This window comes from Panthera tigris, chromosome C2, assembly GCF_018350195.1.
Source record: "Panthera tigris isolate Pti1 chromosome C2, P.tigris_Pti1_mat1.1, whole genome shotgun sequence".
Classification (NCBI taxonomy): domain Eukaryota; kingdom Metazoa; phylum Chordata; class Mammalia; order Carnivora; family Felidae; genus Panthera; species Panthera tigris.
Window position 1 is genome coordinate 16310142 of NC_056668.1, and position 13526 is coordinate 16323667.

At 39.3% G+C, this 13526-nt stretch overlaps 1 long non-coding RNA gene across 1 annotated transcript; it reads right to left on the reverse strand.

Moving 5' to 3' along the window:
* Window positions 1–298: 298 nt before the first annotated feature.
* LOC122230659 lies at window positions 299–12693 on the reverse strand. The gene is made up of 4 exons (XR_006207691.1): window positions 12531–12693; window positions 12271–12341; window positions 5195–5384; window positions 299–1133 (listed from the first exon to the last, which is right to left on the reverse strand). It is a non-coding gene; the product is annotated as an uncharacterized LOC122230659 (long non-coding RNA).
* Between the last annotated feature and the right edge of the window lie 833 nt (window positions 12694–13526).

Below are 13526 nucleotides of genomic sequence, written 5' to 3' on the forward strand. Positions count from 1 at the left end.
CGTTATTGTTGTTAGTGTTGTTATGATTATTACTTTTTGAGCCTAGATCAATGGTATTGAGATTGGCTTTGACCACGGGTTGTAAAGTTCCTGCTAAGGAAACTCACCGAAATGCAGTCTCAGAGGGTGTAAGGGTGTAAAGTACCAGAAGTGCTAGATGTATGTCTAACACGCCACCCAAATGATTATATACAAGTATCTTTGGCCACGCTATTGTTTCAGAAATTTGGAGACAGAATTATTTTCTAGCAGCACTTCTTGAAATTGCTTGCTTATTATTTATTTAAAGATTCACAGTTACATAGTGTCCATACATGATGGGTTACCCTTAAAAAAATCTTTTAGAAACTACTGCAAATAGGTAGTTCACTATGACCTCATTGGCTGTACTTGATTCAAATTAATGTGGAGGTAGGGGTGAGAGGAGAATTAGCCACCTCCACAGTAGTCACACAGAGGTATTAGACAGTTTTATTCCTTTTAAATGTATGGCCCCTACATGTGTGTGGTCTATAGGGAAGAAGAAGGCTAGAGCGTGGACGTACATGGCTGGCAGTTGGAAATTGTGCACACAGCAGATATTATCTGATGGAAAAGCTTTGTGGAGAAATTAGCATACGGTCTGGAAATTATAGTTTCGTTTTGATTTTGATGGTTATAGGTGCATAGGGGAGATGACAGTGAGAATAGCAAAACAGTACAGTGAATGCAAAGTTAAGGAGGTGTAAAGTCCTTATAAACTGCTCACTTGGAGCATGAGACTCAGTTCACTTGAAGCATGGGAAACCTGTGAACAGGTTGCACTTGAGAAATGCGACTGGGACAGTTGCTGTTGATGACTGTGTTTCCAAGTGTTGTGGGAGATGGTTTGCTATTTCCTTGCTAGTAGAGATTTGGGAGACAATTTTTGGTATGAAATCAAAAACTCGGAAGAGTTCCCCTTGAATTTACAGATCACCTGGTTGGTCACCAACTTCTTCTCTTCACAGATGGGAGTGTCTTTGTGTACTGATCATCAGCAGAGTGTTGGAATTTGGGGGTAGAGGGAAGACAGACTCCTGATATTGACTCCATGTATTGACAACTGTGAACTTGGATGAATTGCCTGCCTTCCTAAGCTTCATTTAGCACATCTGCAAATCAGAAATGAAAAAGGTTGTTGCAAGAATAAGGGAAACAAAGTACGTAGTCCTTAGCTTAGCGGTTGAAATGTAGTAAATGTCCAAAAAAAGTTTTTGTTATTATTACTTGTGGTGTTATTGTCATTACTCATGACTTCAAAGCTGCAGTTTCTCTCTTCCTTGCTGTGCTTTTACTAGAATTGCATGAGCTGACTGGAGTCAGTGGTCAACTGTCCTGACCTCAGGACAATTTGGTAAATGCAGAGTCCAAGGGGTGGAAACTCACCCAGAAGTTGGCAGTCAGTGCCCTGTAGGAACTGGTCACCTGTGCCACCCTTCCTATAATAATTTCTGTCCTGCATTTGGCTGTATCACTCTGGCCACGTGTATTATTTGGTAAGAATGGGATCGGTAGAAGTAAAATAGAGATAGGTAGATTTTATCCCCAGACTCTCTCCCTTTTGAATGCCGCTGACCTCAGCATTTTCTAGAAATCCTAATCAGCTTTAAGTGTAAAAGAAGAAGGCAAACACATTTCTCTCTTTCCAACCATTAAAGAACTTTTATTAAGTCATCAGATGAGTACTTTCTAAGGGAAAAATAGTTTATGTGTGGTTTGGATACTAAGCATTGACTCAGCATCAGGCTTGTGAAGGAGAAGGCCAAGCTATGCCTGCTGACACATAAGTAATAATAATGGAAAAAAATAAAGACTGTCCCAAGTTTGCTAAATGAAGCCATACGTTTGGAAAAGCACAATACACCAAATTCTTATATGCTCCTCTTTTTCTTCCAAGATTATTCTCTTCATTGCCCACCGGCATTGTATTTTTTCCTTCCAATACACATACTTTCCCAAGTTCCTCTGTTGCCATAGGCTTCTCCCATGTGTTTTATATTTTTGTACAGTGCCAGTCACAGTTAGGTAATACTAAGCAATACTTAGGGAAGAGAGCCATTTGAAATGACTTTTTAGGCTAGGAATTTCATAGAGGCTATATGTAGTTGTTCTTCCTACTTTAGGGATTAATTACTTTTATAATGCAAACAATGACTGCAATATAAGCTCTGAAGGACTGACTCACTAAGGAAACAAGACAGGTTTGGAAAACTGATCCCTTGCCATTGATGCATATGAGAAAACTTTATAAAAAAAATGGTAACCTGAGAAATTTAATTGCCTTGTAACAGTTCACATAAAACTGATACCGTCAGTAAGTGAGCCATAATTAAATATTCTGTGATTACATGACAGTTTCAAAAGAATTGGTTGCACAACCAGGTGATTTGATTTCTTGAAATGAAGGGAAAGAAAAGTAAATCAGTGTTCGGCTATTTGGGGTAGTTTTCCTCCTCTGGGAAATCATTCTGCAGACCTACAAAATGAGTTAAAGATGAGAAGACAAATTTAGGAGATGATAAAGCAAGGAAGAAATTTTTGTCTGCCCTGTACCACCTTAGTGATGTTGGATCCTTTCATGCTTTCAGCCTCGTGTTCTTCCATTGTGAACATGGAGGTACCATTGCAGGCCAGTGCTCTGGGGGAGGGGGGTGCGTCCAGCATCCCCTCAGGAGCCACTACAGATAGGGGCTGGGAGAGCAAAGGAACCTAGGGGGACTCCAACCAGGACAATGCTGTGTTTTGTATTAGATTTTTACTGATCTCACTTTTCTTAAGTTTATTTATTTATATTTGAGAGAGAGAGGGCAGGGGAAGGGCAGAGAGAGAGGGGGAGAGAATTCTAAGTGGGCTCCGTGCAGAGCCCGATGTGGGACTCGAAGTTACGAACCATGAGACCATGACCTGAGCCGAAATCAAGAGTGGGACGCTTAACTGACTGAGCCACCCAGGCGCCCCTAGATTTTTACTGATTTTAAACATAGTGTTATTTGGAAACAACAATTTGTAACCAATGGACTGCTAGATGATTTCTAGGTCCTTTGCAGCATTAATATCATTTGAATCCATTTCTTCAGCAACTACTTAGAAGCACCCAAGCAAGAGGAAAGGAAGATCAATAAAAATGCAAAGAAATCGATTCAGTTAGTAATCCTTAAAATAGGCCCTCCTTTATTATTTGTTTTTTCAAATATTTATTTAATTTTGTTATATTGAAGGTAACATGTATTGGTTGCACAAAGGTGGAGAGAAGATTTCACAGATACATACCTTCTTTTACAGAGTGTCTTCCCAGCTTCACTCAGTGTGGCACTTTTAATGACAAGTTGCTGAGGCAAACACCCATTCAAAAATTTTTTTAGGGGCGCCTGGGTGGCTCAGTTGGTTGGGTGTCTGACTTCGTTTGGTTCAGGTAATGATCTCGCAGTCCGTGAGTTCAAGCCCAGTGTCGGGCTCTGGGCTGACAGCTCAGAGCCCGGACCTGCTTCAGATTCTATCTCCTTCTCTCTCTGCCCCTCCCACCGCCCCCCCCCCCCCCCCGCTGAAAAATAAAATAAAAAAATAAAAATTTTTTAAATATTTATTTATTTATTGAGAGAGAGAGAGAGAGAGAGAGAGAGAGAGAGAGAGAAAGCAAGAGAGTGGGGGAGGAGGTAGAGGTTGTGGGGCTCAAACCCATAAATTGTGAGGTCATTACCTATATCAGAGTCTGACACTTAACTGACTGAGCCACCCAGGCACCCTCCGGTTTTTAATTTCACCATTCATTGTGATTACTTGGCTTTTCCCATGTAATAAGCTCTATATCCTATGCCAGCACTGGGATCATCCTACCAATGAATACACCCTAGTACCTGGGAAATCATGAAAACTAAGACTTAATGCTCACAGATGCTTACATGCATATAAATGTTAAAAAAAAAAAAAGAGTTAAATATTCATCCAACCTCCTTTCTCTTTCTGGTCTCTACGTAATTATAGTTGATGGCCAGTTGGTGCAAGGGTTTGTGTGTCTGTGTATGTCATGGGAAGAAAAGCAAAGGACATGGGAGACAAATTAGTGTGCTGGAAAGTCACGGAATCCCATGCTTGCGTTGTGTACATGATGCACTGTAGATTGAGTGACATTATTGTGAAACTTTGCTCAGTCATGCTTTTCCTGGAAGTGGACTTCGTGCGGCTTCTGCAGTTCAGTGTTGGGCATGACAATCTGTCCTGCATCATTTTGCCTAAAAGGAAAGCCAAATCTGCTCACTTCACGTAAACACAATGAAAGCTTCTCAGTGGAGCACGTGCCATCAGGATCTGTCTCATTGTGCCCCCACTGCCCAGAGAGAGCTGACAGCTGTCTACCAAAAGTTTCAAGGAAAGGGGACTTTGCTCTTCTTTTAGAAAATGTACTTTTTCAATATTCAGACTGTTCACTCTCTTGACTTCCTTTATGCTTGTAAACCACTGTCCACATTTACTGTTCTAGCTAGTGCCATGTAGATCTTGCTGTAGACTCAGCCAATTCCTCAACCTCGGGGACAGAACTTTTTGTTGTGATTCAAATACATCTCTTCATAGGCTAACTGGTTTTGCTTTACAGTTGGTTCTAGTCTGGTCTTGTTTCCAATGATCCTAAATGAGGCTCTTTAAAACAAAGTTTATTTATTTGTTTTGAGAAAAGAGAATGTGAGCAGGGAAGGGGCAAAGAGGGAGGGAGAGAGAGAATCCCAAGCAGGCCCCATGCTGTCAGCGCAGAGTTGGATGTAGGGCTCCATCCCACGAAATGCAAGATCATGACCTGAGCCAAAATCCTAAGTCAAACGCTTAACCGACTGAGCCACCCAGGGGCCCCTAAATTAGGCTCTTTTTACTTTATATCTTTTGTCCAACTTTTATCTAAACTTCTGTTTTATGCGGTAGTTTCCCCTTATCCAGAGGGCATATGTTCCAACCCACCGCCCCCCCCACCAACCCAGTGGATGCCTGAAACTGTGGATGGTACCAAACCATATATATACTGTGGTTTATTTTTCTATACATAATTCCTATGATAAAGTTTAATTCATAAATTAGGCACCATAAAGATTAACAACAACAACCAACAATAAAATAGCACAAGTATAACAATATATTGTAATAACCGTTATGTGAATGTGGCTTCTCTTGCATGCACTCAAAATACCTTATTGCACTGGACTCAATCTTCTTCTTGTGATGATGTGAGATGATAAAATGCCCATGTGATGAGATGAAATGAGGTGAGTGACACAGGCATTGTGATGAAGCATTAGGCTACTGTGGACCCTCTGATGAGATGTCAGAAGGGAGATTGTCTGCTTCTAGACTGCGGTTGACCACAAGTAACTGAAACTCTGGAAAGCAAAACCACAGATAAGGGTTGGGGGGAATACTGTACTTAGGGAGACAGTATGGTGTGTAGAAGGAAAATCTCAGACTTGAGTCTTGATTGTTTCCCTCCTTGGTTGTAAAATCTGGAGCAAGTCACAAGATTTCTCCCCTAAATTTCCTTATATGCAAAATGTGCTCACATCTAGTATCTTCTTTCAGTGCTGTTGAGTTGTCTTAAGGAGATGTTCTGTAAACTCTGCAGCAGTAATCAATTATTATTATTATTAATTAATATTATTTTATTATTTCACTGCTAACAACTGAGTTGTTCTTATTTTTCTGTTCCCCAATGCTATTTCCTGTCCAGAAAATTTTCTTTTACTTTTCTTTTTTTTTTTTAAAGTTTATTTATTGATTCTGAGAGAGAAAGAGAGAAATATTGTGCCCTCTCAAGTAGGGGAGGGGTGGAGAGAGGGAGAAAGAGAATCCCAAACAGGCTCCATGCTGTTAGCACAGAATCTGACATGGGGTTCAAACCCATGAACCGTGAGATTATGACTTGAGCCTAAATCAAGAGTTGGACACTCAACCAACTGAGGCAACCAGGTGCCTTTGTCCAGGAAATTTGCTGAGAATACAATAGATTTATGGCCTTGAAGATCTTGTCAGAACCTGGAAATCTGAGTCTATGAGCCCTAATAACTATGATTAGGACTTGATTCTGATGCAAGATATCCCCAGCATTGAAAATATGCCTTTCTGAATCTCTGTCTGCCCCAGGCTCACATTGTATTTTGCCTGCCTAATTTTTCATGTATGGATTTCCTCTATTAGAGTCTGGGATCCACAGAGGAGACAATATGCTATCTATATACATCTCTACCTTCATACTTCAGCACAATATTTGCCAATAAAGAATTGTTAAATACAATGCTTATTGTATGTTGTATGGTACAATTACTTAGTATACTTTTTGATTCACTAGTGGTGTGGATTGAATTGTATCCCCCTAAAAAGATATGTTGAAGTCCTAACTCTCAGTATCTCAAAATGTGACCTTATTTGGAAATAGGGTTGTTATAGGCATAATTACTTAAGTTCAGAGGAGGTCATATTGGAGTAGAGTGGGCCTCTAATCCAGTACATCTGGTGTCCTTATAAAAAGAGGGAAATTTGGTCACAGACACACACAAAGAGGAGAGCTCCATGTGATGACAAAGGCAGAGAATGGAGTTATGTTGCCATAAGCCAAGGAACACAAGGATTGAAAGCCAGCCACCAAGCTAGGAAGAAGCAAGGACGTATTCTCTCTTAGCAGCTTCAGGGAGCACATGGCCCTGCTAACACATTGATTTCAGACTTCCTAGCCTCAAGAATTGTGACAGAATGAATTTCAGTTGTTTTAAGCCACCCAGTTTGTGGAAATTTGTTACAGATCCCTAGGAAACAAATACAGCTAGGTATTTTCAAAGCTCTGGGATCAACAGCCAACAAGATAAACATGTCTCTCCCCTCATGGAGTTTTGCATTAGATATCTTCCCTTTACTGCTCCAGATCCATGCTTTACCCTCCCCCTCCCTGCTTTGGGCTTGAGGCTGCCCACCACAGATTGTGTCAGAAAGTTTCCTGTCTTCCTGCTTTCTAGTTGCAGTGAGCCAGTGCATTGGGCATGGGCAGAGATCAGAGGGAATCAGAAGAGTGAAGGTGTGATGTTTAGTCTGGTCACCATGGATTGGTTGCCCCCTCTACTGAAGTCTCCTGGCAGATGGCTTGCTCTTCAGTTACCCTTCCTGGGTTCTGGGAACCTTGCTCTATTCTTTTCCCTTTAGATCTGGAGTGGTTAAGACCTCTCCACCCTTCTTACTCCTGAGACACTGCACTACCATATTTGGTTTTGCCCATACCTTTAGAAATAGATCTTTCATTAAACACACTGAAATTATCCAATCTGAGAGTGCCATTTTTTCTTGCTTGGAGTCTGGCTGATTGAAGAAGGCACACAGTGAATATGTATGCATATTTTTAAATGGATAATTATAAATTAGTTAATATTAATGTTAATTAATTACTATTACTACTAAAGGAATAAACCACTACATTTTATCTTCTTTCAACAATCTAAATGAGAGTTAAAAAAAAAAGTTACTTTAGGGGCGCCTGGGTGGCTCAGTAGGTGCAGCATTTGACTCCTCATTTCAGGGGTAATCATCATGATGATCAGATCATGATCTCATGGTTTGTGGGTTCAAGCCCTGCATCAGGCTCCATACTGATGGCACAGAGCCCGCTTGGGATTCTCTCTCTCTCACTCTTTCTCCCATGCTCATGCTCTCTCTCTCAAAGAAATAAACATTAAAAAAAATTAAAAAATAATAAGTTGCTTTAGTACAAAATTTTGCTCAGTTAGCAATAGACAGGAGGGAAAACTGCTTTAAAGATTACAGTGTCAGATAGCTATGGAATAAATGGGAAGTTGTGAGTAGACAATGTCATCTTGGTGTTGATTGATTTCATGTGGCTTTTGAGCTTTTCTGGCATAGGAAGATTACTACTGTATATGGCTTACATACGATTGGTGTGTAATGCCAGAATACAGTTTCCTTCTTTCTCTTAAGTGCACTTGGCATTGTGATTCAGGAGTGACAGCTTGAATCTTTGGCACATAGGATTGCTGAATTTCTATTTGTCTAAGAAGTAATGCATGTTGTTAAAACAGGCTCTTTTTTGTTTTTCATCCCAGGAGCCCAAAAGTAGATTGTATCCTGGGCTTGAAGAATTTATGCTCTTATACTTACATCATTGGTTATTTTTTGTATTCTTACACACGTAACATCACTTTTCCTTAGTGCATACATTCTCAATAAAATTTAAAATTTTGATTGTGACCTGAGGAAGACTCAATATATTTTAAAGCTAGCATTTTATAAAAACCTTTATAGTGAAGTCTTTCTTCCCCTAAGGTCTTCCTGTCTGGCCCAATGGGACTTGGTAAATTTAGCTGAAAATACTATAGTAGTCTCTTCTCGATAGCTTCGGTTACATTTCTGTAAACCTCATATGAGACACTTTCAGGACAATGGAGAAAAATAGAGGCAGGGCAATGAAATCATGAATAAAACTATCAAACTTCTGGTGCGTATAGTTTATGTTTATCAAAGTAGAACCATACCAACAGCCCACCATGTATTGTACAATTACATGTACCTTCATTTGGTAATTAATTGCATAGAATGGGTCCGTATTCATATACATCCTTGATCACTAGTAACTTTTCACTGTCTCCTTTTTTTCACATGTTAATTATAATTCTATAAATTTGTTTTGTTTGATGTTATTTATTCACAGTACAGAATGTTTCCTGTGTCAGTCTGCCATCTACATTTCCAGGGCCTTACTGATTCTGTGATTTGACATTATCTGTCATCACTTTGGTTTCACGGTATTTCTGCAGACATTCATGTGCACGCCTGAGTTGGAAAATGAGCTTGAGGTAGTCTTTATTTCTTAACTTCCAATTCCCAGTGCAGGGCTGAGTGGTGCGAATTCTGAACATGGTAACTGTATAATAAAGCCCCTTCTCACCCATAACCTAGGGAATATTTCCACCCATAAACCAAAAAGTGCAGTTGCACTGTTTGGCATCAGTCTCCCTCTGCTCCTTGTCTCTCCCCTGCTGGTTTATGGCATCCCTCTCCCTTTTTTTCTCTACCTTATGTATTGCTTCTTTCTTTTCCCAACTTCTGGTTTCCTATTTCTCTAATTATCTGCAGCAGGAAGAACCTTAAATTCACGTGCACAGAAACCAAAATTCCCCTGAGGACACAGGGTGCATTTAAACCCATCTGTACTAAATTTCACACAAGGAGGACTTGAGATTGAGCGAGCGTGATTATTGTACACATTTTTAGTGAGGTCTCCTTGCCTTTGCTCATGATCTTGCCTCTTCCCAGAATAGCCTTTTGCTCTTTGCCATCTGGGAAATGTGTATTCATCCCTTAAAACCCAAGCCAGATGCCACTTCCTCTAGGGAAACTTTTCCAGCTCTATAAGACGGAACTAGCCAATTCCTCTGTGACCACACTTTTGTTAGAACAAACCCATGCTTTCTTTTCAACACCTACTATGTGCTTGGCACTCACCACAATTGTGTCGGTACATGCTTGCTCGTCTATCTGTTATGTTAACTTTGAACTTGTCCGAAGCAATGATATGTTTGCTTTTTTTGTATCTATTTCAGGGTTTAAGATGCTGGCATCTGGCATAGAGTAAGAATAAATGTGGAATAAATGATATGTGAATATCTGAATGAGTCCATTGAATGAATTAGTAAGATTATTCAGTAGATGGATGTCAAAACTAATGCACTGAATATACATATTATTAATAATTAATAATATATGCCAATATGTAACAACATAGTAATAATTTATTATTTTATTAAGATATTAATGGCTATATATTTTTATAAATGTTAATGCTTATTGTTACTCCTGTTGAATACATTTCATCTTTAGGTTTTATTAGCTGGATTGCACATTCTGTGCAAATAGGAACTGTGTCTGTCATTCTTGTCATTATACATCTAGCTTCAGATACCTGGTGTCCAGTAGAATTTACGAATAAAGGATAAAGACAACAATGTAGGATGGGAATAACTCAATCCTCAACTTTTTGTTGTTGTTGTTGCTTAGTGGAGTGAAGTACCTTTTTAAAAAATTTTTAAATTTATTTTTGAGAGAGAGAGAGAGAGAGCACAAGCGAGGGAGGGGCAGAGAGGGAGAGAGAGAATCCTAGGCAGGCTCCATGTTGTCAGCACCATGGAGCACCATGCTGGCTCAGTCTCATAAATCATGACATCATGACCTGAGCCCAAATCAAGAGTCAGATGCTTAACTGACTGAGCCTCCCAGACGCCCCACTGGAGACAAGTACTTTGAATCTGATTATTTTTTCTACCCCGGCTACATCTCTCTCAGCTCTGTATTGCCTTTTGTAAGTGACTGGGCATGGAAAAGGTGTATGTGTGGACAGCAACTGGAGTTATACCTGTTCAGTTATACCTGAACAGTTATACTTGTTCAACTACAAGAGGTTTGCTTGGAAAATTCCACTCAATGCAGCTGAAAGAAATGGCTCCAGACAAAGGTAAACCTGTGGATGGAGCTGATTTGTACATTTACAAACTGCCTCTCAGTTGCATCCGGCGGTGGATTCTCCTGGCAAATCATTGCTTTGCCTTTTCTTATCCTTAACTTGTTTGTTTTCGAAGCAAAAGGGGGATTCGGCTGAGAGGAAGAATATAGTTTCTCACCACGAGTGCTGGTCTCTATTGCTTCTGTTAGAATTACAGTAATTGATAAAATCCAAGCCTCTTTGGCGATGGTGATTTTTTTGGTCTGATATCTACAGATACAAATGCTGCGTGTATAAAGGAAACACATGCACAAACAAAACAGCACATGCTGTACTCGCAGCCAGTCACACAGAATGCTCATGTGTGCATCTGTTGCCTATTAATTTTCTTCCTGCTGTTTACATCATTCTTTTGAAGAAGCTCCAGCAGTCTATTGCTTTGCCCAACTGTTTATAATGTCTATAAATCAGGAACTTGAACCAAATGAAATGTCTAGGCTATGTTTGCAGAATATTTGGATATTCTTGGTTTTGTTTTCTTTTCCTAGCTTTTGAAGATGTATAGATTAAACTCTGATGGAGTTTGTTAAACTCTGATTATTTTGTAGTTACTCATTTTTTGAAAATTGGTTGCTTTTTCAGCCAACTAGTAGGGTCAGACCATGTTTTGGTGTGTTGCTCAGTTTGTTTTTAAGTTTGTGCTGTAAATGTTGACGATTTTTCTTTTTTAAGAGTCTTACAAATAGGCAAAACAAACAGAACAAAACAAAACCCTATCAACTACATTCTTACATTTTTTTAATGTTTATTTTTGTTAGAGAGAGGGAGAGCACAAGTGGGGGAGGGCAGAAAGAGAGGGAGACACAGAATCCGAAGCAGGCTCCAGGCTCTGAGCTGTCTGCACTGAGCCCCGATGCAGGGCTTGAACTCACAAACTGTGACATCATGACCTGAGCCAAAGTAGGACGCTCAACCGACTGAGCCACCCAGGCTCAACTACATTCTTAGATATCATATAGAAGTGCCTCATGAACAGGGCCAACTTCTAAGCACCTGTTTTTAACATGAAGCTGTGACTTTTTAACACCAGCTATAGTTAAATAATTAAACTATGTTCAGATTTGAGGTCTCAGTGAGCTGGATTCAGAATATAGAATTTCTTTAGAAACCCTGGTAAAGTGGACAAGTGGGGACGGAATCCAAGATTTCATGCTTGATTTATTGATTGTGTGCGTCAGCAGTATGCTTTTAATTTGCAGAGTGACATAAACATACTGGGAATCTGTGCTCAGGTCAATTATGAGTCTATACTTCGTATCACAGACATTGTATCCAATCCTCACTCTTTATGTTCCAGTCACTGTTTTATAGAAGGATATGGCAGACAAGAAATCAGAGCTAACAGTATGAGTGAATCAGTTACATAAAATGTTTATGAGATGCAGTGAATAACACAACCCTAGGGGGAAAAAATCTTTCCTCCCCTCTTTTCTAGGGATTAAAGGTGAATGGACTGCTTGTCTCAGCTTGATAACTAGACAGGTCTACACAATGTGACTACACGTCGAGTAATAACCTATGGCAGTTTTGACTTACATCTTTCATACTCATGTGATCTGGTTCTAATGTAGAGATGTGCCCAAAGAGTATTTGTATTCTTAGGTGGTGCTAACAAGGAGGCTAACTGCATTGTTTACACCAAAAGTTACTGATTAATACCATTTACATTTGCATAGAGCTACACAATTGCCAACATACTTTGACCTCTGACTCACCTTAGTGGAAGAATAGGATCCCTAGACTCATTTTGATTGATACTCCAAGGATCAACACAATCCACTGATTCCTGACCAAGGGTAAAAGAAAACTAAGATGGATTCCAACAGCTACATCCTAGTCCTGTTTTTTGAGTGTCTGAAAATACACTCATTGCATAAGATACATACACTGAAGTTTTGTGTATCTGTTAATAAGTAGTTTTTAAAACTTGGGCTTTCTGTGTCTTACCAGCAAAATGGAATTTGAAAGTAATTACCACAAGGAACAAAAGATCCTGATGTGTCTTTAGAATCTTGAAAGCAGAACATCATTGTCTCCATAAGAGATTTGGTGTACTATGCATGAAACATTTTTTTAGGGACGATACCAAGAATTTGGCAATTTAGAGATGGTGGATTCTACCCCTGATGTTTTATTTTATTCCAAGCCATCCCACTCAGTGAACAGAATCAGTCAAACTGCTTGGTTGCTTAGGAACCAACCAGTAAATGAAAACAGAATCTCCCAAACTGATGTTCCGATGACTGCTAACTCTAGGAAAGATGGCACTAGGTATTTCAACAAAAATTTGTGCAAAAGGTCAAGCAATTTGGGAGGATGCAAATAGATCCCCTTCCTGGAGATTTAAATGACATTAGTTCTGAAGTAAAGAAACCTGTTAAGTTGTCTCTTAGTGTCTCTCAAACTTATTGGAATACACACACACATAAATGTATCTACTTATGTGTAAGAATATACATTAATTATTAATTATATATTTATTAATACATATTAATAACTTGAGGAACCATGTTTGGGAATCTTGGAAAAAGTTTCATTTTTTGCTGATTGCTTTCACTTTGCATTATCATAGCATTTTATAAGATTTATGAATTTTACTAATTTATATAAATTTATATGATTTCTAAAAGGTTCAAGGTACAATTAAAAAAATATATATTTTTAATGCTCTTGGTTCAGCATATATGAACTCCTCCAGTACTCCTCCAAAGAAGAACCTTTAAGGTCTGAATTTATTGATTTAACTACAATCTGGAAATGTAGTCCTCTGCTATCTGGACCTATCTGCCTCAACTTGTTTCTCCTTTCCCTTCCTTCCTCCTTCTCCCTTGATTCTATCTTTTCTTCCTCCCTTCCTTCCTTCCTTCCTTCCTTCCTTCCTTCCTTCCCTCCTTCCCTCCTTCCTTTCTTTCTTTCTTTCTTTCTTTCTTTCTTTCTTTCTTTCTTTCTTTCTTTCTTTCTTTCTTTCTTT